Here is a 24758-nt window from a genome sequence, read left to right as displayed (position 1 = left end):
GATTCTGCCCAGTATGGCCCAAATCTTGGGGCAGAAGGGTCGTTAAGGAGCATTCTGAAGTTTGTCTGTTAGGCAAAACCATCTCTGGGACAGATGTGAGCTGCTGGTCAATCAGCAGTGGGGTGATCCCCAAGCTGCAGCCCTATTTGGCTACTGACCCCCTGTCTGCTGTAGTCCCCGGGTAGGTGGTGACCAGAAGGTGCTGCTTCCAAGCACTGGGTTGCTCTCTTGTATTAGTGGAAAAAGCCCAAGTGTCTTAATTAAATATGACTTTATTTTTCCTTCCTAAGGTAGGCGTTCTTCTACTCTGACGGGGACCCTATGGTAGAGTTTCCTTACATTGAAGGGGAGGGAGAGAATACAGTCTCAGGGAAGCACTGAGTCATAAAACCATATTGCCTTCATTTAGGTGAGAAGGGCTGGGCATGAGTGTGCCACGGGGTTGTGCTGGCAGAGATTTGAGGCACCTGGAAGTTCTGTTCCAGGCAAGAGGTGTGTAAGGGAAACTGTTGATCACAGCCTGAACCTCTGATTAACCATCTGAGGCAAGCAAAGGGTCAGCTGCAGGAGCACAGGTGAAGGTAATTCAGCTGTGCTTCTGGAAGAGGTGGAGAGCTTGACTCCACCTCGCCTAGATGCCATTTAAGGGCTGACCACCACTAAAGTAGCATCTCTTTCTGGAGATTGCTTCTGTGTGGAGTTTTTGTGGTGAGCCTCAACATTGTTCAGCATCCATCCTGACTGAAAGCCTCAGCACTGGTGAGTCTTTTCTTAGATACTCTTTGGATATCCATTTATTCTGTAATTACAACTATACACTTGTATTATTCCAACTATACAAGGTGATAAAAGCTGTGTTTGGCAGTGAAAGAGCCAGGAAAGAAAGCAACTGAAACAAAAAAGTTGGAATGTGTAATGTATATTTTTGTGTTCGGTTTCTTCAGCCTTTCTGCACTTATCTGCAGTGTTAAGTCAGCACATGGCTAGCAATTATTTAAATGGCGAAGGCTGTGCTTGCATTACCTCAGTCGTAAAGCTGACTGTGGAATTCGATTGCTAGCGATGTTTGAGTGGACAAATTTCTCTTGGACAGAGGGGGAACGGGCAGTGATAACCAGAATAGCAATGCTCCAGTGGTTCCCAATCATGCTTGTGCATGAGCACCTGTATGCATGAAATGTTTCTTGTTTCTTTCTCTCTGCAGAGGATGCATGCAGTGGGGTTTTTCTGGCTTCGGCTTCCAGCATTGTTGCATCTGGTCCTTTTTGGGTGTTTGTTTTGCATCACTCATCTTAGTGTTGCTTGCACGCCTTTGGGAAGGGGAGCAGGGAGCTGAGATCAGATATCTGCATTTTTAACTCTGATCTTGTTCGGTTTGTATTTAGACCTTCCGAAGCCCCTTTGCATTAGTTACTTCTGGTCTGAGTGGACCTTTACTCTTGTGTCGGCACAAAGGGTTGAGGTGCAGAGCTTTCTATGGCAAAAAGCCCTTGCTGGGTCTGAGCAAAATCTCAGCTTTTCCAGGAGCATAGCAACACAAAAGATTTAAGGGGGGAAATTGTTAAAAGGGAAGCCCTTTTCTCTTTGGCTTGAATGCAGTGGGGAGATTAAAACTTTCATTTGAGATTTTGCTGTATTCATAGTAGGGAGGCCATGAATAGGTCTAAGTCAGAGCCCACAGTGGTTGTGGTGTGCCCTTTTATTCTCTGGCACATCTTCAGACACAGGTTGTTTTGCACTTGAAAGAGGGGAAAGAGGGGAATGTGGGGTTTTGACAGCTGATATTGGCCTCTGAGCTCTTGATGGGGATTTTCTAATTAACCCCAAGGGCCCATCAGGTGGTCAAAATGGAGTGATTTCTATCAGAAAGGGCAAGAAGTTGTAACTTTTTTTTTTATTTGATTCAAAGGCACTAAGGATAGTTACTAATGTTATATATATATATATATATGATGAAACCAATTTTACCTCAACACCAATTACATCTCTGAGGAGGAATGTTGGGAAGTTTAGAGCCTGAGTACACCTAAAGCTCAAAATCTGTTTCCTGGCTTTAAAAATCTTTTGGGCTTTGACTAATTGTAGTAACTAATAATTAACGCAAACAGTCTTTAATTCTGACATCCTTCCTCCAGACCTGGGGTAATCTGGGCAGCCCGCTGCTGCTCTGTCCTCTGATGCTTACAGGGAAGCCTTACTGCATGAATGCAGCTGGCAAAGCTCACCAGGCGAGCAGTAACACAAAAAGATTGTGCACAAACCTTGCTCAAGTTACCTCTCACGTTTAAAAAGGTGGTGAGTGAGCAGATCTACATCTGTGTGCTGTCACTGCAAGTCATACAGCGTTATCCGGTCTCCTGAATGTGACTTGCAGGGTGGGGTTTGAGCTAGAGTCAATCTGTGGCACCTACATGTTGGGGGAAACTAATATTAGTTTTGAAACACACTAGTGCTGGGAGGAGAAAATGGGATTCAAGCTTTGTAATACAGGATTTGGAGTAGATAAATGGGGCAGGTTATGTTGATTAGGCTTAGGACCCAGTGTAGAATGTGAGCAACATGTCCAAGACTGCCTTGATTTACTACTTTTTCCCTATTTGGAGCATTGGAGATTTTAAAAAGGAAAAAGGGGTCAGCAAAGGAGAGGATAAGAAGACATGAGTTACGTGACAGAGGGTGAGAAAGATTAATTGATCACTACTAACAAATGTAGCCAGAGCAGGCAGTGTTCCTTTGGTTGCCTCAAGCAAACTACAGCTCTGTCCTGCACTGCAAAGCCAAGGATGATGATGATGATGACGATAAAGCAGGGAACGTGTTCCTGCTCCTCATGATGGATCATATGGGATGTGCCAGTTTCATCTGTGCTCATTTCAACCTGCAGGTCTGTGTCTAGTGCTACCCCACAGCAGCCAGGCCCTAATTTCAGATGTTTTGAAGTTTAGTTGAATCAGCATCCTGGGGGCAGTTGAGGGCTTGTGCTGGTCAGAAGCACAAATGGGCAAGGAAAAAAAAGAGTGAGATTATGAAGCTTAATGTACCTCAGCAGTAAACTCACCAGCATACCCTTAGAAAAGGTGATGGGGAGAGCAAACAGAAGATGGAAAGGGGAAAAACTGAAGACTGCAAAAGAAGGCCAAATATCTCAAAACAGAACTTAAAAATGAGCAAAATTGGCTTCTGAAGTGTTTGGTAGAAGTCCCTAACTGGTTTTTCTGGAGTTCAGTGAGTGCACTGTGAGGGAACAGATCTGAAAGCTGTGGGAATGGAGCTGTTTCGGGGTTTATCTAATGCCTGGATAATGCAAGTATCTGCTTTTATGGCAGTTATGTTTGCATTATGGGTGAAACTGTAACTCAAAAGCCTGACATTGCACAGAAAGACAAACTAATTTGTCTGTTAAGACCCAGAATCGGTCTGTAAAACTTGATGATCCATTTGGTAAATCCTAATGATTAAAGCAGATAATAAACTGGAAGGGAAAAAAAATCCCGGTACTGCAAGACATATTCAGTGTGAGCCCTTTGAAGAGTCCAGATCATATTCATGTTTTTAATGGAGTTTTTGATTGTTTGGACAACGTCTGCCTAAATGTTACTTAATGTTCTTGAATATGAATGAATGGACTTGTCTGGTATCAGGAGCTTTAGCTGGGGCTTATTCTAGAGAGCCTGATGAGTTACAGACATGTATCCATCTCTAGTGAAGTTGAGTTGCATCTTCTTGCCTAACACATGCTGGAAGCAGACTGATTTTTCTTCCCTCCAGCTCTGGTCAGCATTGCAGTATGGGTGAGCAAGACATTCATCTTGCTGACACATCTTGTTTCAGCTGTTGCTGTGACAAATTGTTTTTGCTATAGCTAAGCTGAAGCATTGCGGAGTTGCTGGGAGCAAATGCTGTGCTCTGGGGGTGGTTCATATCACATTTTAAATTGGTTTTGTTCCTTTTTTTTTTTTTCTTGTGGACAGCTTTATATGAAACTCAAAGCAAGTGTTCCAGGGCACTGTGGGCCACAGAGGAACTTTCTTAGAGCAACATCTAGAGGGCCAAAAAGGTGCAAGGTAGATTTTGGGGCTCGGGAATATCTAAAAATTGCCAAGTTTTGTAGTAGCTTTAAGCATGCGGATTTGTGCCAGACTGTGTAAGAAAGGAATGCTTCCTCTTGTGGGGAGGATTTGGCTCCTGGAATGAAACCATGCTCCCAGTGCCTGTCAATAATATGCATTGTTTAGGAACTGGCCCCTGTTTTTTTTTTATGAACTCTCCTGGGCTCTTCCACCAGCGGCTGCTTCAGATTATGATATCAAATTTCATTCATTTTGATGGGGGTGGAGAAAATAATTCTACTGTGATGATGCTGATGCTATGTGATATTAAGGACATCCACATGCTTGCTCTTCTCACGCTTAAGAACAGAACACCATACATCTACTATGCACAACTTCTTGTGGAAGGGTGATCATCTTGAACCCACAAGAGCTCAACCAAGTACTCTGCACTAAGGTTTATGGTTGCTTTCTTGCTGCTGGTTCTGTAACTTGGTCCTCTGCCAACCGAATTACCTTGTCATTTGTGGTAGTCTTAATTCAGTTCTTGAGTAATCTACAAGGAGAAACGTTCACTGGCTCTAAGAATAACAGCGTAGAATGAAAAAGGAAAGCTTGTCTTCCAGGGAACAGTTATTACAAGTTCTCTTTCACCTCCCAGTGAATTTGGGTGAAGCCACACACTTGTGATCTTGAACACTTGATTATGTTGTGGCTAATTGGTAGCAATTAGTGCAATTCATTTCCTGCATGTGGATTTGTACACTGCTTTTGAATCAAACCAGGGAGGACACTTCCTGTCTCTAATTCCTCTTCCTTCCTAACAGACCACGGGGACCTGCCTCATCCAGATTTGTCTCTAGGCGCCTGCTGTGCGTCTTCCTGTGCATCTTACAGAATGCAAAGTGCTGAGAAATGAGGAGTTTTACAGAGATATGCCAAAAAGGGGATTTAGAAAGGAAAACCTTCCAGTAGGGTTCCCATATTGCTTAAGTTTTTAAGTAGGGGTGGAATCAAAATCTAAAGGATGTCTGGTTTAATGAGTAGAAGTTACGATGGTGCTTCAGCAGCTACATGAAGGTTGAGCTTGTCATGGGGATAAATTAATACAGCTACATACCTATCTCTGTGTCACATGGAGCAGAGACTTAGTGCTTGATTCTGAACAGTGTGAGTACAGTGAGAAACGTTATCTGCTCTAGAAGCTGCTGGGGAGAAAACAGTTTTGATCAGTTCTTGGATCACGAGGCAGATGGGGAGTGTTTGTGTCTAGTTCTGTGTTGTCAGCTCTTTCTGGCACTCTGTATACAGAAGTTTTCAGTGTTCCTGAGTTAATATAGGACTCACAGACCTAGCTCTTAATAACTAAAACCTCTCACAACTGAAACTCCTTCCTACAGCTTCTGCTGAGACACAGCAGCGCAGCAAACCAGGAATATAAATGCATGCGTGTTTGACGTGCTCTATATGCAGGAATGACAGCACTGCATGTGCACTTACGGGCACGTAACAAATCGGTCTTCAGGGTTAAACACTGGTCTGAAACTTGGAAAAGCAAGCTTCTCATCACAAACTCCTGCTTTTTCAGTCAAGCAGCCGCCAGAGGGCAACAAGCTCTCGAGCACACCGTGAGAGCAATGGTAAGCGGGAGTTAGGGATGGGAAAATAGAGCTCGAGATTCCTGCAGCGTTTTTGCACGTCGGTTTGTGTCTGGCTCGTATGCTGGGGCGTCAGGAAAGGGCTTCCTTCTATCTGGCGTTTGCTTGGGGTTACCTAATGCCAGTGCCTGAAGGCAGGAGCTCCTCCCTGCGTTATGTGTCAATGTCTTGCTTCTGCTTTTTGCAAAGATAAATATGTTTTTGAATATAATTATTTGCAATATAATCTTACATAGGTTATATGAGGCTTTGGGTCCTGGAGTGGTGTTGCTCTACATGACTTTACGATAGGTCTTGGGAGATAGTGTACATCTGCTTCTGTAGTCATCTAATGTATGATTTTCAGCTTCATCTAAACAGTCCTTGTCAGTCCTATAGAGAAGAACATTAAGAGGTGATCTTTACCTTCTAGAGACTAAAATGTGAGCAAGGACTCTTAGAGTTTTAGGAAGAGCAGCGTGGTGATGGCTGCTGGAAGATGAGCCCTCTGTGCATCTTTGCCTGGCTAGGAAGTTCCCTATCAGGAAAACCTCTGGGTGCACCTGAGTTGGGTAGCTGATCCCTGAGAGGAGACAGATGAGTGGGGAGCTTCTGTCTGGGCCCTGTGCCTACAGGCTGAACAAGAAGCATGCTTGTAACAAATGAAGGGCTGCATTGAAACAAAGCTGAGCTCTGGGTTTGTGTCAGCTGCCAGGAGCTAAACCCATAGGAAAGCCTCTAACTGTGCATTTACTTTCACATCGGTGAACATGGTCTTCAGCTCTGGTGACAGAAAGCCTTGCTTTCAAGTCCCCCAGACAAGCCAAGCAGTGGCAGGCTTGCATTTAACTGTGTTTTCGTCACCTCTCTAGGGTCTGGGAGAGATCTCCCTTACTGTGCTTCTCCATCCTGAACTAAAGCATGGGTGGAATGCATAAAAGGTAGCAGTATATCAACTGCTTGGAAAAAGAGAGACATCTACGAGACGTGGAAGCTTAAAATGCATGTGAGTGAGAAATCAGGTGTAAGCAACTATAAATTGAGTTTTCCAAGCAATAGCTAGAAGTGTTTCCGATCATAAATCTGTTTTAGAACACAGATTGGAAACTTAGTATCTGATTGCTTTTGCATTTTCATCAATGTTCAGGTTCTTTGGACAACAGCTGGGACCTTTCAGGAGTGCTTGGGCTCTGGGGATCTTGGGTTGAGCCACACAGGAGGCCCCTATGAGGTCCTGGGGATCTGTAAAAGAGAGAAACCCTGTTATCCATACTGCTTTTTTTAAGCAAAGAGCAGCTCAGCCCCAAATGCAGTGCTGCTCCCTTGCGTACAGCCCGTTTGACTGTTTATTTATTGATGCTACGGATATAGTTTTTGTCGTGATATGGATTCTGTAAGAACCTTCAATGCAGCTTTGAATAGGGCCAGCTCTTCCTCAAATACATACAACTCCAAGACTCACCTATCAACTGTGTATGCACACTTGGGGCATTATCTTTGGGTTTAGAAAGGAAGGCAGAGACAGCTTGTCTTCCATATTTGTAGTGCAAAGCATAGGCTGACTTGTATCAAGTTTCAAAGGTGAATCTAAACCAAACAAGAAGTGGAAAGCATTAATAAACATAATACGGGGTCTCTTCATATCTTAATTATATGTGCAACTGTTTCCCTTTGACCTTTCTCCATAGGCATCTGTTTGATGTATTCATGCAAAGATGTTTTGCACAGAGGGAGGAAAAATTGTTCACCTGTTCAAAAAGCTGCCACCAGGACACAGATACAAGCAAAGATTCTTTCTCTCATCGCCGTATTATTTTCCTGAACACACTGTAATTTCATCAATTTTCCATGCTTATGGTCATGAATGCTTGACATTACCATGTCTTTGCGTTAACAAAAAAGAAATTTCATGGCTTAAGTTTTCACTAGGAGAACAGGGAAAGCGTGAAAAGCCAGCCAAATTACAGACCACTGCTCTACCCTTTGTTCAACAGCAAGATTTTCTTGCATTGTTTGTTTATTAGTTGGAGGTTTACAAGAAACCAGAAATCATAAATGTTTCTTCTGTTTGAACTGTATACTACTTTGCACCTTGAAGGGCAGTTTATTAGATTTCAGGGTATTAATGGAATGATATATATTTAATATAATGCTTTGTTTATTTGAGAAAGTGGGTAAATATTTGCAGGGCTCATCTACCATTTTGAATGAATGCAGTACTAGATAGTGGTATGACTTAAAATATTTCTAGGTTAGTGGTTGGTTTTTTTTCTTTCCCAGTACTTTACTTTTGCTAACCGTTCAGTTAATGCTAACGAGCAAGCTGGAAAGTTAGGATGAATAGGATGCCCTTAATTTGGAAACACTGACCAGGCAGATGTGGCCATGACCTGAAACAAGAATAAGGAGCAGGGTGTTTCTGAGCAGAAGACTTGTGACTTGCTGTAATCAGAAGCTTGAAATACTTTTTTTGTGTCTGATAACTATTTCAGCTGTGAGAAACAACAGTTAATGTAATATGAAAAGGCTTAGGCTGGGGAATCCATGGATGCAGTCATTGTTTTCAGCTTCCAGTTGATGCTGTAGCTTCTACACTGTAGTTTCCATCTGTGCTATCCCATCAACCCAACAGGCCAAGCAACAGATACTTGACAACATTAAGTTCTGTGATCTGGAGTTTTATTTTCTGTTTGGAAGGTTAACTATGAAATTCATGTAGCTGTTTGTTAAAAGGATACAATTCTCTGAGCAGGGGAGGAAGAAATGGCATCTGGCTTTTTTTTGTTGGCCCAGCAAGTACAAGAGATAGGCTGCTGCTTCATCTGCTGGTGGACAGATGTGTATTTTTTCCCATGGATCACCTTCAGTTGAGACTGGAACAAAAGGAGTTGACAGAGTCCAACTCTGCTAGTGTACACCACTGATTAACTTCACCCAAGTCAACAGTTCCTAAAGCATGGAGCTGGAATCAGCAGAAGCATCACAGGAGGTAACAGATGTGTCCTGAGGGAGGACTTGAGCTACCAAATTACATAGTAGTTTCACTCTCCATGAAAATGAAATTATATCAGGGTCCCATATTCATTTCTCTAGTCTGACAGCCAGGCCTTGATTCATGTGCTGTTTCCTCTCTGTCAGTATTATTTCAGCACACTGCAAAAATGTTAATGGAAAACATAAGCTGCCCAGGCAGCTACTCTTGTGCTTTACTAATAATAATGTCACCAAATAATATCAGGTGTGCTAGAAGAGTAAGCTCTGACAGATGGCTGTATCTGCATCGGTATCTGCTCTTTCCATCTTTTTGCTTTCTGAGGCTTATTATTTCTTAAAATCTGACTATTTCCATGTAGTGTGTTATAGCCAGTTTTATGTTTGTGCTGTGCTTTTTTTTTATGTTGCTGTTTTCCATAGGACCTAATGGATGAAAAGGAAGATGTCTAAGATCAACAAGTGGGAACACTGTAAATGCTTTGTAAATGTTTGCTATATAGCCAGATAAACATTATGCTTTTATTATCTACCAGATTTAATGTACATGTGAATTATTCTCAGTGCTTGTGTAAATAGTGCTGGTGGCCCTTGAGAATGGATTGTGTTGTACGATGGGGCAGAGGAGTTGGCACTGAGTGCTGTGGATAACACGTGGCCCACTGGCATTCCCTGCTGATGTTAGCAAGCTATAGAAACTAGATGACGTGAAACTAGGTTATGATGATAAAACAATAAACTGGCTTGGGTTAGAAGGGACCTTAAAGCCCTCCCAAACCCTGCCATGGGCTGTGTGCTTCCCCACAAGATCAGACTGCCCAAGGCCCCATTCAGCCTGGCGTTAGTGCCCTCAGAGATGGGGCACATGCAGTTTCTCTGTGCAGCGATGCCAGGGCCTTGTTGCCCTCTGGGTGAAGATAATACAGTTCTTCACAAAGAGACAGCGAGTGGGGGGGTAGCAAAAAGTGCAATCCCTTCTAAAATAGTAGGCTTGAATTGATTAGGCGTGCATTAAAAACAAGCCCAAAATCCAAGAAACAAACAAAACAAGTCAACTACACTTGTTTCTCCTCTAACAATACACTTCCCCCATAATTAAGACTTTATTCAGCTTTCTTAGCTCCCTAATGGTATCTATAAAAATATGTAAGGTACGTCTCCAAAGTCATTGTGACATGGTAAAGAAATGCACTGGCTTATAATACCACTCAAGGGCCGAATTGTAATATACCTCCTTTTTTCATGGAAAGAATGTTAGTTTCTTATTTTTAGGGGCATTTACTATTTTTGTAGTTGAAAAGTTAGGTGACCTGCTTATACTTGCGTGCTCTTATTTTATGTGAATTTAATTTTGCAACTTCCATGAAGATGGTGGTTCCCATAGTGTTGAATTTTTGCCCTGGTTATAACTGTCCCTTGACTTATTTACCGCAACTTGAAATAAGAACTGGATTTAGAATGCAATTTCCATGTTGACAATTCCATGTTCTGTTGCATAAATTAGAGACACTTGGTGGTTATCAGCTTCCTCTTTGTTGCCTTTGTTTCCTTCTCCTTTCATTTTGTGTATTATCCTTGTACTTCATGAAAGTCCAGCACATCAAAGCTGCAGGGAAGATGGTTCATTGCTACAAAGTGGCTTGGGCAGCCCTTTCTCTCCCTATGGCAGAATTGCTTCGGCCCTTTTTTGGGAAGCATGAATGGATTTTTGTTTATGAAAAGTACCTTTGTGGTAATTCAGCCTTCAAACACTGAGCCACCTTACGGCTGGCTCCGAAACAGTGGAGGCCGAGTGTGGTGTTTGCAATGGAAGACGGTCCCTTTGCTTTCCTGTACTGAGCATGTTGTGCTCTGGCTGAAGCTGTCCTTGACATAAACGAACTCTTTAACTTTCCAGAACTAAATTTCTAATCAACAACTATAGGAAGTCTCTCAGACTGTATAATTTTTGAAGCAGGTTCCCATCACAGCAGTAACTACTGCAGCAAGCTCATCTGAGTAAGAGTTTTTGGCATATTTATTTGTGAAGGCTGTAGTACATCCTAGTTGCTATAATAATACATTTGTTCTCTTACTGATGACTGTAGACTATCTCTGCTGCACTCTAAGTAGTATTTTGGTATTCCGCTTATCCTGAAACATACACTGCACTCACCACCAAGGCAGTAGTGGGTTTGCTTCTCTGAGATGCTGAAATGATGTGAAGTTCTGTACATTTCACTATAGCAGAATCTTTGTGCTAACAAGTGTAGCCAGCATGAATGGCAATGAGTTATGCCGTCAGCTTTGGGGGAGAAAAACAAAACATATTTTTACTCACCTGCTTGTGCTTCCTAACAGTTCATTAGCAACTGACAATTATAGCAGCCCGATGTGCTTGTTGTACCAGCAGAAATCAAATCAACCTGACTGAGCCATCTGTAACCATAGCTGTAAGGCTGAGGCATTCGACTGCGTATGTTGGCACGAAATTAGCTCAGCCTGTGGCTAGAAAATGACAGGATGGGGGTTTACTGTGTAATTAGTTAAACAATATTTCATCTGTGGATCTTATCAAGCTCTAAGACAGGCATATCTGTTGTAATTATATTTTACATCAGTAATGTGGCCCGTTAATGAAATGTGTCACTGCGCTAGTGTTAGGATACATTTCATTAATGCAAAACACTTTTGTTGTATGCTTTACATTTGGAAACAGATTTAAGTATTAAGTGGCTAAAGGCTGCAGCCGGGGAATCCTTTCCGAATTTGTAACACTGACCAGAACAGACCGCATTACACTCTCCAAATGGTGCATTTTTGCATTTGAATGTCTGAATTATCCTGGTTTCTTAGAGACGACCACAACACCAACATCTTAAATCCTCAAAATATTGTCCGCTTCATTGAATGCTCGTGATCTAAGCATATGTGTAATTATTCTGTAATTCTCCCCAAAATGTGATTCCTTGGAAATGCATACTAGATTTCCTCTATTGTAGCTGCAATGACTATTTCTTTGTGCCCGTTTCTTTAAATACGGTCACAAGGAAGTCTGCCTGCCTTGGTGCACCGCATGTGTAATGATGAGGTTTTTTTTTTTTTCCACCCACTTCTACTACGCCCATCAGGAGGGGGGAAAAAAAACAACAAAAACCTTCTTCACTTGTTTCAGGGTACACAGACCAAGGTCATGAAGAGACCATTTAAAATAGTATACATACAACAGTAATCTTTCTGAGAAGAAACGGGCCTAATGCCACCTACAATGGACTTGCAGCTAAGCAGGGATATAAAATCAGAATTTGCAATAGCTGCAGAACCTGGCTGTGATAACGTATGCACGTGCATGCTTCGAAAGAGAGCAAAGCAGAGTCCTGTGTATGTTGAGTAGATACAGCACACATTATGCACAAGAGGAGCTATTTTCTTTCAAAAATGGCAAAATATGTAGGCTCTTTGGAGGAAAAAAACACAGCCATTTGTTTGTTGGAATGAATCGGTTTTCTTCATGTTGTTAAGATACAGTTTATTCAGTAATGGAGGCAAAACATATATGCCTTTTTACTGGACCTACACATTCTTTTCCTTCAGAAGGGAAGTTCTTTTGCAGCATGAGTCTGCCAGATGCTGGGGTGCAGAGGCTGAGATCTTATCTTATTAATCCTTTTAGTCTGCGGATATCTTTATTGGGATGGTTATATGGTGGTTGTACAGAGGACCTTCCTTCTAAGACTTATGCGTTATTTTCTCTTCACATCTTCCATTTAAAAACAATGATCATATCTTTAGAAAACCTGATAATTAGTTTGCTAATTCAAACCAATATTGGAGAAAAACCAAATGCTGAAAAGAGGTGAAAGAAATGCTTTGCCAGGTTAAATTGCAGGCCTGAAAGTCGCTGCTGTTTTTTGAGCTTTGTTTCTAGATTAACATTTGTTGTTAAATGCTTCTCTCCCATGAAACAGATTCGAGATCTTTCATGAGAATTACCTATTTTTTACTCCTGCAAGACAGAAACGTAATGGATGTCGTTTTCTGAACTGAAACTATGTAAAGCTAAAGCTGCTCTGCAGATGTGTTTATATGTATTTACATTTATGTAGATATGTATGAAAAGCAAAGGATTTCTTGAGGACCATTTATGAAGCAATACTTGCTAGGTTATCAAAGCTGACTGAGAGATTCTTTGGGGTAAATGCTACAAAATCTTCCATGCTGAGAAAGGTCAAGAAAACAAAGATCTGAGTTGAGTAAAACAGCTTTTTTTAGGAGAAAAAAAAAAAAAAAAAATACTGTGGTACATGCAAAGAAATTCACACATTGAGGGGAAATCAGACCTGTGTGGAACAGTTACTGCATGGATTCAGTGTGTTTAAGAGCTCCTTAATGTGGTGAGTGTTGTGACCTGCACTACTACATCTCTTATGTCATTTGGAGTATATTGTTTTAGTGTGCTAATTGATATATTTTTTTATTGTTGATTTATTTATTTTTTTAATTTATCTTTTCATTGTTAGATTGTTCTTTTTCATTGCTAGAATTGAAGCACAGTTCATACTTCTAAGGGTCAACTGGGGAAGAATTTATGTGACTGGAGCTATGTGTTAGCAGTGAATGGTTTAGTACTGCTCTGGTTCTTATTCTTCAATTAAAAACCAATAGTTATTGCTTGACCCTGTTTGTACAGAACTTGGGCAAGACACGCAGTTAAAGCTTAAGAATTGTCAAAGATGCCAAAATAGGCTCTGGACATAGCTGCATTCTCTGTGTCTGTAGCCCCAAAGCCCCAGGTGTGATTGGGTTCCCATTACTCATCTAGATTTGTAATGCACAAGTGTGTAGGCTGCATATGTGGGCCACAGTGGGACCCTATGGGGCTGGTGGCTTGTGCTAGGTGTGCTCCAGTCTCCCTCCACTCTGTGGGGCTGGAGGGCAGAGTCACTCTTCTCCTGTCCTCAAAACCCTTCAGGATTATCTATGATCATTGGGGTGTTGGCAGAAGTCAGCCAAGAAATGAGCCAGTCAGCCCCAGTCCTGCCCCCATCGGGGCACTGATGACAATATGTATCTGACTCTTTCAGAGTCATAAATACTCTAAATAAATACACATCTGAAATGTCAGAGTACATCTTTTTCTTGAGGTCCAGATCAGCTTTTTATTATTAAATGTATTTACTGAGAGGTGGCATTCGCATTGGGAGCACACTTCTCCCTCAGTGCACTGTTTCTCTTCTTGCACCCTTTATTTGCAGTATTCATTACTCACAATTTTTCTTCTTTTTCCCTAAGACACTGAAATATTCTCTGAATGAAAATGAACTGGACAACTGAGGACAGCATCAATAAATATTTGGCAGAGAATCTTTGATACTGCATGAATGCTGATTGCAGTCATTTTAATGATGCCAGCCTTGTTTTTTTTTTGTTTTTTTTTTTTTTTTATTTAAAGGAAAAAAAAGAAGTTGATTGTAAGTCAGCAAAATGTGCTGGGCTTTCTAAGCTCTGAGTTGGCAACAGCTTGTTGAGAGTAAATCCTCTCATGGAAGGTTTTGCTAATCTGAATAAATTCAATTTCAAAATCCTTCCTTGATCTAAGCTTGCTTAAGCTCTCACCGAGGTCTAAGGACCCTGAGGGTCAATTCCAATAACAAAAGATAAGAAAAATCTGCCCTTTCTCATATCTCCTTGCGATACACTATAAGCTATTACCTCACTGCAGAAGATTTTTAGGTCTCACAAAGTCTCCTTTTGCTACTACTTAAGAATGAATTTCAATATTTCCCACCCTAGCGCATGTCTGCTCTGCATGCCACACAGAACCTATATCTGCCTGGAAAAGGAGTCCTTGACATTACTGTGCTGGGCTGCACAACCCTATGAAAATAGGAGAAACTGAGCTTTAGAAGTTAGATTCTTGGGTTGCTGTTTGAGTAGGTGGTGTAATTGATATCCAGTTAGACAGCCAGTGTTATTTTAGGTAGGCATTGTGGATTCTTTTTGCAACTTATAAGTGATGGAGATTAGATCAGAACCAGTAAGCAAATTCCAGAGCTGTGTGACTTGTTCCTGCTGTCACTATAAAGTGACAGTAACATGTTACTTCTGAGTGTGCACATGTGCTCTGAAAATTAAAGCTATAAACAGCATTTGTTATTTTGCTTCTGAGTGGTTCAATTTCCCCTTTAGTTAAAGGTTTTTGTGCCAGGCAGCAGTTTATGCAAAGGCTGTAACTCCTCATCCTGTTCTGCTAAAGGGGTAAATAAAGCAGAAATGGCTGAAACTGACTTTTGCATATCAGGTACTCAGCAGATGTAAACTATGAGTGACTTGGCATGCTGCTTGCACCTGCTTCTGTTTCTGGGCAAGCACGTTTCCCAAAGCAGTTTTGTAGTGCTAATTAAGTTTCTATAAAGGAAGTGTCTTGCTCATGAAAGAGTTATTCCGTTGCAAAATGTGACTTCAGATAACGGTCCCTGTAATGAGTGAAGTGTAAGGTAATGAATGGAGGCAGTGACTGACGAAATGGAGTTCTATGGCCATAGGAAAGAGCCTTCAGGTGACTGTGACCTATTTTTGTGTGAAGTGCTTCTGCCCCACATTAAGAATCTGCTCTGTCTCTGACTGGAGCTGTTGCAAAACAGATACATGTGATAATGGCAAAGGATAAGTACGAAAAAGAATTATTCATTCTGCATGAAAGAACAGAATCTGTAGGGGAAGCCCTGGAAAGCAGGGGTCTGGCAAGAGAAGAAAAATAGTATAGGGCCAAGGAGAACAAACCACATTGAATGGGCTCCCACTTGACACCTGCAGGGACCTCTGTTGAGGAGCCATTTAAACACTGTTATACTGGAATTTGGGTTTTCTACCCATCTTGCTATCCAGCTATGAACTGCAGATTAATTTAAGAACTTAAGATCTAGCAGTTCTGCCCTTCACCTGTTTGAATTCCTCAGTGAACTGTGTTTTCCATACCTAGAGGTGAATAAGGGGTATCTGGCTTAAAGTGGTACTCCCAGGAGGGAGGGAAACTTCTAATGAATTCTTGTGTGTGTATCTGCTGATATTGCTCCCTACAGAAGCAAGGGTGAGAATCCATGGGAGTAAAGTAGCATGACAAATGGTGTTATCAATTATTACACAGTGTAACCATCTCTTCACTTTGACTGGGTGAGTCATTTTAAGTAATGGGTTTTGTTAAAGCCACAGTTGCTGGAGTCACATCATTACATAAGAATATCAGGAGTATCAGATTTCATTAAAAAGAGAAAGTCTTCCTGGAAGCCAAGAGAAAAATGTGAAAACAGTGACTGAATGTACTGAAAATACTGAATTTTGAAATTTAAATAAATCTAAGTTGTAGGTTTAAAATGCATGGGAGACTATTAATCATAGCCTGAACCTCTGATTAGCCATCTGAGGCAAGTGATGCTTCAGCTGCGGGAGCACAGGTAAAGGTAATTCAGCTGTGCTCCTGAAAGGGGTGCAGCTTGACTCTACCTCTCTTAGATCCCATTTAAGGGTTGACCACCACTAAGGTAGCATCTCTTTCTGGAGATTGCTCCTGTGTGGAGTTTTTGTGGCGAGCCTCATTTGGTGAGTCTTTTCTTATATACTCTCTGGTTATCCATTCACTTTGTAATTACAACTATGCAAAAACCATACATATATAAACATATATAAAAGGTTATTTTTTTGTTGTTTGGATTTTTAGGAAGGCAATTAATTCATACTTGTAGTCTGTCTGGCATGTTTTTCCAAGTTCCCAAGTTTCTTATTAAATTGCCACAGATAACAACAGAATTAAATAGGAAGAGAGTATGGACTGATCACAGAATGTGTGAATAATGCAACTAATACTCCTATATCCCATTTCAGTGACTGTTTCTCCTACTTTAGGTTTTGGTAATATTTTCTCTGAGATCATTAAATCTGCTTTGCTCGCCCTATTGACTTGCCTCCACATTTGTTTTGTTGCTCCGTGGTCTGAGAGTGACAGTGTTGGTTGGTTTTGTGGTGGTGTTGGTTTAGTTTTGTTGTTTTTTTGGTCCATTTTGTTTCTTCTTTTACTAATTTTTACTTAGATTTTTCAGACTAAACTTCTGTTAATAATTCATTCTAGAGCCCGTGGTGCATGTACATGAATGTCTTTGAGAGCTTCTTAATGCTCTGGAATATGGGCCAGCTCCACAAAGCAGTTATTAGTGTGAAGCTATCAAATTCAAGTGGTAACATTTCTACCTTGTTGGTTTTGTTTCCTAATTTTGAGTTGGGAATGTCTAATAAAAGGAAGAAAATGATTCTGTCTTGTTGTTTAACAATGCAGGAAATGCCCTGGAGCTTGATTTATGCATAGTGAAGTATTAATATAGACAAACACAGAGCTGTTTGTTGTTAGTGGTATTTATAGTATCTGCTACGGGCATGCAGGTGGGAGACAAGAAGTTCCTTCAATGGTCAGTGCAAAAACCACATAACCAGCAGTTCAGAGTGCTGAGTATGGCAACATCCCAGCAGATTTTGTAGCAACCTGTTCTATAGACAACATTCTGTACTGTAATTATTTGTAAATTTCAGAAAGCAAGATAGCAATGTGAACAATCAAAAAATATGCAGTTAGCAGAGCAGTGTGGTTGGGATGGTGTTTTACAGGCTGTATAATTAGAAAGATAAATAAAATAATTGCCCATATCTCAGGTTCATAGTAGAAGGCTCTAAAGGGAGTGTTCTCCAGGAACAGATCCTTCCCCAATGGCATTCAGCCCCTGAATTAGGAGAGGTACAGCTGGGCTGCAACCCTTCTTGTCACACAGCTGAATTGGCTTCACTTGTGCCCCTAGTGCTGACCAAGTCCTTTCCTCAGGTGCTCAATCTGTTCCCATACAGAATGAAAAGTGACTGCTGTGTGATTTCTCTTTGTAGGTGGGTGAGAATGTGTGTTTTGATTTCTAGAACTTCTGGTATGTCGAACTGGTTAAAAACAAGTTGGTTAATAGAAAGTCTATCCTGTTGTAGGTGTGGCTGTATTGGGCAAAAAGTTGTATGGTTTTACCTCCTTCCATCAATTGCTGTATTGAGATTTGAAACTAGGGGATGAACACATTGAACTTCCAAGCTCAGTACAGCAAGCTTAGGAGTCTGTATTTTAAAAACTGTTTTCCTAAGCCCCCAGTTCTTTGAGTCATATAATTGCAAATAAGTCCAAAGTTTCTTTCTTTTCTTCATTTCAGTGTGTGTTTTTGGCCCTCTTGAATGTGATTTATTGAAATGTCTCTTAATAGGAAAGATCTAAAGGCAGACAAAAAAAAAAAAGACTTTGACATTCTTTGTAGAAGTCTTATGTTGAAACTAGTTCATTTGCATTTTGATTTTTCATTGTATGTGTAAAGTAGATGGCGTACTATTGGCATAATGTGCACCTCTGTGGATCATCAGCAGATCTGGGTGTATCAAGCAAGGTAGCAGGAAGAGGGACAAGACTTCATCCGTGGAGTTTATCTGCTCAGCTTATTAATTACTTTTAATACTTGAGTTCTCAAGAGTCTTTAAGTGGAGGTGATTGCAGACAGTCTGAGGACAATACCCTCCCTCAGAGATCTCTGCCAAAGCGATGTCAGAGGTCTAGCTGTAGGTGGAAAATGAGTTTCTTTTCCTGTATTGCTGGCCTACAGCAGTGCTGCCATTCTCCTAAGACCGTGATATGCTCTCCCTTGCAAATTAAGGAAGAGGGTGTCTAAGTATAATGGACTCCCTGGTGGGTACTGCTGAAGCCGTATAACATACAGATATAGGCCAGATTTATTGTCAGCTTGAATCTTTGTGCTTTTTTTTTTCCTGATTCTTGCCCTTTAGGACTTCTTCCTCTGCTCTGAAAATCCATCAGTTTTTCATTCAAACCCAAAGTACCTGCACTTTCCTTGAATATTCCCACAGAGTTGCTCGTTGGAAAAAGAACATCTGGTATTAATACTGGAAAGAGTCAAACATGAGATTGGCTGTAGAAGCCGGATGCTCCTTGCAGCCTTTTTGGAGTTAAAATATTCCTTTTACCCTGTCTTCCTCCTTGCTGACCTTTAGTTGTTGTGGATTTCCTATGGTTCTTCTGAGATCTTGGGAAGTCAGACAAAGGCCTCATCCTCCCGAGGGGTCTTTTAATTATGCATAGCTACCTTATTACTGAAAATCCACCTTCTCTTCCATCTCTATTGAAATCTAATTCCTTCTCTGTGACATCTCTCTGTGGAAATTCATGTCCTATTTCTACGTTATGGTAAATTAATTTTGCTTTTTTTCCCCCCATATCCCTTTAAAGGGGAGTAACAGTGTTTCCCAGCTGATGAGGTGAAAGCCTGAAAGTGTCATCAGAGCTCAAAACCCAGCTTAATTAGTGCTGACAGACCCACGCCTGTGGCTTTTCCCAATTAGCACCACGCTTACTGACCTGATGGTGAAGAGTCAGGGACGCTGCTTGGAGAAAGAGAGAGCAGTGCTGAAGGTCACCCTGTTGCCTTTACCAGTTTATTGCTGTTTAAGCTCTGGAAATCTCACATGACAAGCAGAGTGGGCAAGACATGAATAGGAAGAAAGTCTGTTTTCCATACTTCTCTATGCCTGAGTTGAATAGTAGGGAGATTTGGGGCTTTTTTGTGTCTCTTTTCCTGGTTTTGTTCTTTGGTATCACTCCTGTCAGAGAAATCACCCATGAGAACAAAGGTTTGCTCCAAGCATCGTTCATTTTTGTGCTAAAAAGCCAGGATTCTATCCGATGTGTACATCCTATATAATATCTGAGAAACAGCAAGGGCATATACAGCATTTAACTGAGGTCTCTTTTAGGCACACAAGAAATCTGGCAATATAAGTGGTCTCCCTTTCTTTTCCTGCAGTCAATATTTTGGTTTTATTCTATGAAGCATTTTTAGGCATGCTCTGTCATCACATAGACTAGATGCCATTTTGCATTCCTTTTATTTTTAACATGATTCTGTTCTGCGCAAAGATTTTGGTATATGTGGGTGTATCAGAAATGGATAATGAATGATGACATTAACATTAATGTTATTTGTTTATTGCATCGCCACAATATGTTTTGGGGGTGGAAAAATTCTCTTCCTGTTTCCTCAGATGTGCCTTGTTGGGTTTCTCTTAGTTTTGTAGGATGTACTGTCTAGTTCTGCAGTAGCATTTGAGCAGCAATATAATCAACATTTATTCACCTGAGTTGAACGTTAAGTAAATTGTCAGTGTTAACTTTGCGCATGCAGAACAGTTTCTTTACTTGTTCTTACAGAGATAAATGCTTACAGTGCTGACGTTGTTAGTTTCTTATCTATGCAAGATGAATTTTAAAGGGTGAATTCATTAAGAGTATCAAACTGTTCAGAACTTCAGAGATTTCCATGCCATCTTATGATTGCTTTTTTGGTTGCATATTGGAAGGAGTATGATAATCTTAGATGTTTGAAGTTGATTCCAATCTTCCATAGCCAGTTATGAGTGATAGCCTTTTAAAATCCTAAAAGCACTTTCTAGTGAAGATCTTATGTCTTTTTTTTTCTAGGCAAGCGTTTGTCTCATTCTTTAAATTATAGAGGCATGAACATGGACATTGGAATACTGAAGTCAGCCACTTGATGACCTCCTCTTAAAGAATCTTCCTATATCTTTTTCAGAAATGCTGCAATGAAACCTGCTGGCACACTCATAAAAGCTAATTAGCGCCATTTGAAGTAGTTTCTGAGTATTATTTTTACTTATAGTTGTTATAGGAGAATGTTTACGTGGATGTTGGGAGAGTTTCAAATCCAGAAGAAGAAAAAAAAAAAAAAGGAGAAAAGAAGCCCTTACGTAGCTGACAGCCCGACAACTTTGCATATGTGTGTTAACAGGAGAATGTGCTGTGTTTAGGATGAATGGAGAAGTGGGCCTAAATGACTTTCAGATTAGCTGGAACAGATGGAAGGGTCACAGTTGAACAACTTTACACAGGAACATAAAGGCAATGTTCAAGTGGAGTTCATTGCCTCTGACAGATACTGTCAATCAAAGCAGGGACTCTCAGTTAACCAGCAGCCTGTCCTTTTAAAGATTAAATTAAAAAAAAAAAAAAAAAAAAAAGAGGAAAAAAACAAGTATTGTGAGGCAATGACTGGAGTTTATCTGGTCTGTGTCAGCCATAAACTCCACCCTGAGTGACTTGCGTTTTCAAATAAAGCACAATAGCTTGCAGATAGTTTGAACCCAAGCGAGTTCCAGGCTGGGCTGAGAAGCAGGGCTATGGTCATGCTTCCCAAAGGAAGGCACCTCTCACCGATATCCTGTGTGCCAAACATGAAAGCATCCCAGGCAGAGGGAAGCAGAACAGTGCAGAGAGGTGTGTGGCTCAGTGAGGAGGACTAAGTGGGTGTGAGCATGAGGAACAAACAGCAACTGATTTCCTGGGTTGGAAAATGGGCACCTGAAAATGCTTTCTGTGTCAAGTTACTGTCTCAGACACTAACTCACACATTCCTTCCTTGTCAAATAACCCAGACAAAAGCAGCAGCGAAGATCTCCTAAGTATCTGTGAGGGTGGATTCAGAAATGTGACCTATTTCTACATCTCCCTGCAGCTCAGTGGGAAGGAGAGATGAATTAAGAAAGCAATAGCAGATGGAGTGCAGCAGGAATAATTCCTAGTAGGTGAAGATGAAAGTTGCACATCTTTCTTTCCAAAGGCCCTTCTGACATAGACTTTTTCTAGCATCCTCTTGGTATTTTGCTCATTCATAGTGTAGACTCATGTCAGGAAACCACACGTTGGTGAAATTAGATGTATTATTTGTGTAATCTCTTGACTGTAGCTCTAAGTGCGTGTGAGTCCAGCTCTGGGAGATACTGGTCTTAGCTTTATCCTTGGCAGCTGGTTCACTCACAAGAACTACACTGAAACAAAGATGTGGACCTTCTAATGGACAGTGATCAAAGTATACATTGCTTGTTTATCTACCTAAAGTGAGCAGTGCAGCAGAAAATTCCTGGTGTTTTACTAGAGAGCTAGGCCTAAATAAAAACTCTTATTCTCCCTAAGTACTCCTTTTTGGTTCTGAATAGCAGAATTGCATGCAGAATCAAGGACAGAAATGTATATGGTTTCCTCAGCAGGATCACTGTTAAAATGACAGATTTGGTATGCAAGTTTGAAACTTCAGTGTGTTCTTTAATTACATATATATGGATCTCAAAAGTTAATAGTTTGACAGTGTTAAATTACTAGCTAGTAGCATGTGCCAACAACCACTCCAGGTATTGCTGTTTCTTGGCTATTTCTTTTGAATTATCTTGTTTCTAGCATGTGGTGTATCTGTGGACTGCACTGTTTCACACTGATGGCAGTGCCAGTGCTTTCAATCCCTGTTTTGAAGGAACCATGTCATTTGCTCCCAACAATGTGATTGTTAAAGAAATGCATTCCTTTGGAGATTTTTCAGGAGTTAAAACAGGATAGGTGATGCTGGGACTCTTGTGTTCCCCTTGTGTTCTTATCCACTCTTTGCTACTGTTGTAGACCAGCTAGACAGGGGTAATCCAGCCTGTAACAAGGCAGAAGGCTGAGACCTAAAAGTGTCTGAATTCTATTTGCCACCACTGCAGTGTTGATACACAAAGTCTTATTTTTTTTAGGCCTAAAAAAAAAGTCAATGTCACAATTTAGGCAAGTATTGAAATTGGGCAATTAGTTTCTTCACTACTAGATACAGTGTTACCATTGATTTTTTTTTTGATGTCTTCGTGTCAGTGATGGCTGTTTCTTGTAGATTAAGCTTCAGGAACAACCTCAGGGCTCATGCTTTTTATTAGTGAAGGTTTTCAGTGATGTTGATGAAGTTGTGATTACGCCCAAGGAGTATGATAATCTAGAAGAAATTCAAGCGTTGGAGGCATCCTACAGACCTGGCTGTCCCACTGTTTTATTTTAGGGTAGACACATTGACTTGAATTATTCCTGCTCTGTATGCTTAAGTAGAGCAAAGGGTGGCTTTGGAGCTTGTTCAAATGAGATCTATTGACCCTATGGAAATAACAAGAATTCAAAAAATGCTAAAAAAAATAATGCTAAAATATAGAACTAGACCAGGAAGATGTTTAACTGTGAGAAAACCTAATGGGACACATCCCTCTTTTATTCTGCATGATGCTGGCCTTATTAATCAGACAAGCTTTGAAAACAAACAAACATCTAAACAAAGAGTTGCAGAGATAAAGCAGAGCACCCATTTTCCTTGTAGATTCCTTGACACAGCATGAAAACAAACTGGGCAAGGATTAATAAATGATCCCTAGATACGTCATTTAAGAGCCTTGTCTTGACTACAAATAAAGGGATGCATGACATGGCTGCTTTTATATATTTGTTAATGGATCACAGTTCTGCTTTTTGATGTAATCGTGACAAGTGGGTGAGATGCTTAACAAATCAGCTTCTGTTTGGTCAACGTTATAATCTTCTCTATGGCTGCCTGTTTAGTAGGGTTTTTGTTGTGGTTGTTGATGCTTGATTTTCTTTTTATTATGATTTTTTTACATACTAATATTGGCTTGAACTAGAGGAGAAGAATTAACAGATAAACTACAATAGCTTAAGACTTGTTTCCACTCTTGCTTTATGGCTGATGTTTTCTATGCTTTTCCATGTTTGTTTGTTTTTTTTCCCCCCACCTCTTTGCTTTGGGTTAGTGCCTGTCACAACACCAGTTCTGCAGCGTTAATGCGAGATGCCTTGCATAATGGTGACCATTGTCTAGCAAGTTACCACACCAACTCAGCAGATCAAGGAGACATGCAAATGGATCAGGAACACACACAAAGATTTTCTCCTCACCTAAGAGGATAAGAACTGAAGAGAACTAATGCAGTGTGTTCATCCTTACTGGTTAGGGACTCTGGAAAAGTTGTTTCCATTTAATCTTTGCCACTACAGTAGAGGGCCATTGGTTAAACACCATAACTTAATAGCTCTCTGGTGCTTCAGAGAAACTTTGTCCTTGAAGCTAAAGGTGTGGGGGGAATGTTGTTTTATGTCATGAACTTTGTGTTACAACTACCCCAATTATGGAACAACGAATATCTCAGCCCTTGCTGTAAGAGCTACTGCAAGTATTAGTTGACCAGCTCAGCATACCAGTAAGTTCCCTTACCAAGGAGACTTAACCTGTTTATGTGCTGCCTACTTTTGGTGCTGGAAATGTGTGTATTGGACTTCAGCTCTGCCACAAGCTATTGTATGGTAGGATTTTAAGATATGGTATGGTGTGGTAGGAAGTAACAGTCTTAGGTTGTGACATAAAGGTTCAGGTTGACTATTAGGAGCAATTTCTTCTCAGAAAGACTGGTCAGGTGCTGACATAGGCTGCCTAGGGCAGTGGTGGAGTCACTAACCCTAAAGGTGTTCTGGAACTGTGGAATCTTTTCCAGCCTTTCAGATTCTATGATTAATGATTCTGTGCAGTAGAATCATCAAATGGCTTGGGTTGGAAGGGACCCCAAGGATCATCAAGTACCAGCCCCCTGCCACAGGCAGGGCCACCAACCTCAAGATCTAGCGCTAGACCAGCTTGCCCAAAGCCCCATCCAAACTGGTCTTGAACACCTACAGGGATGGAGCATCCACAGCATCTCTGGGCAGCCTGTTCCAGCACCTTACCACTCCCCCTGTAAAGAACTGCATAGGGAAAGTTAATTTTCCTCTGTGCTTTTTGCTTCCTCTCATCTTCATATAGGCGATTCCTAAGCTGTTGGAAGAGCAGGCTGGGGAGACCCTAGCGTAACAGGACTGATGTTGTCTGCTTTCAAGTGCTGCAGGCAGTACTGAGGTTTGAGCCCGTGTTTGCAATTAAAAGAGAAAAAGTGACTAGGTACAAAATTGCTCCAGCAGGTATAAAACAGACCTCTAAGTTTCTAGTGACAGAATTCTTGAAGCAAGTTGGATTTAGATGGGATTGCTACAAAAGCCATCTAGCTTGTCCCTTAGTCCTATCACGACACTGTCAAAACTGTGGTTCTCTCTGAATGGAGTAAGTCCAGCCTGCATTTTTCAAAGTCCCTACAGTGATTTGAGGGA

General features: G+C 41.0%; 1 protein-coding gene across 1 annotated transcript in view; it reads left to right on the top strand.

The window, feature by feature from the left end:
- Positions 1-24758, top strand: part of PRMT3 (protein arginine methyltransferase 3) — a 105976-nt gene that overhangs the window by 446 nt on the left and 80772 nt on the right. The gene's annotated exons all lie outside the window — the stretch shown is intronic.

This window comes from Excalfactoria chinensis, chromosome 5 (genome assembly GCF_039878825.1).
Source record: "Excalfactoria chinensis isolate bCotChi1 chromosome 5, bCotChi1.hap2, whole genome shotgun sequence".
Taxonomy (NCBI): domain Eukaryota; kingdom Metazoa; phylum Chordata; class Aves; order Galliformes; family Phasianidae; genus Excalfactoria; species Excalfactoria chinensis.
The sequence above is the reverse complement of the archived record's forward strand: the minus strand, read 5'-3'. Positions and strand labels throughout refer to the sequence as shown.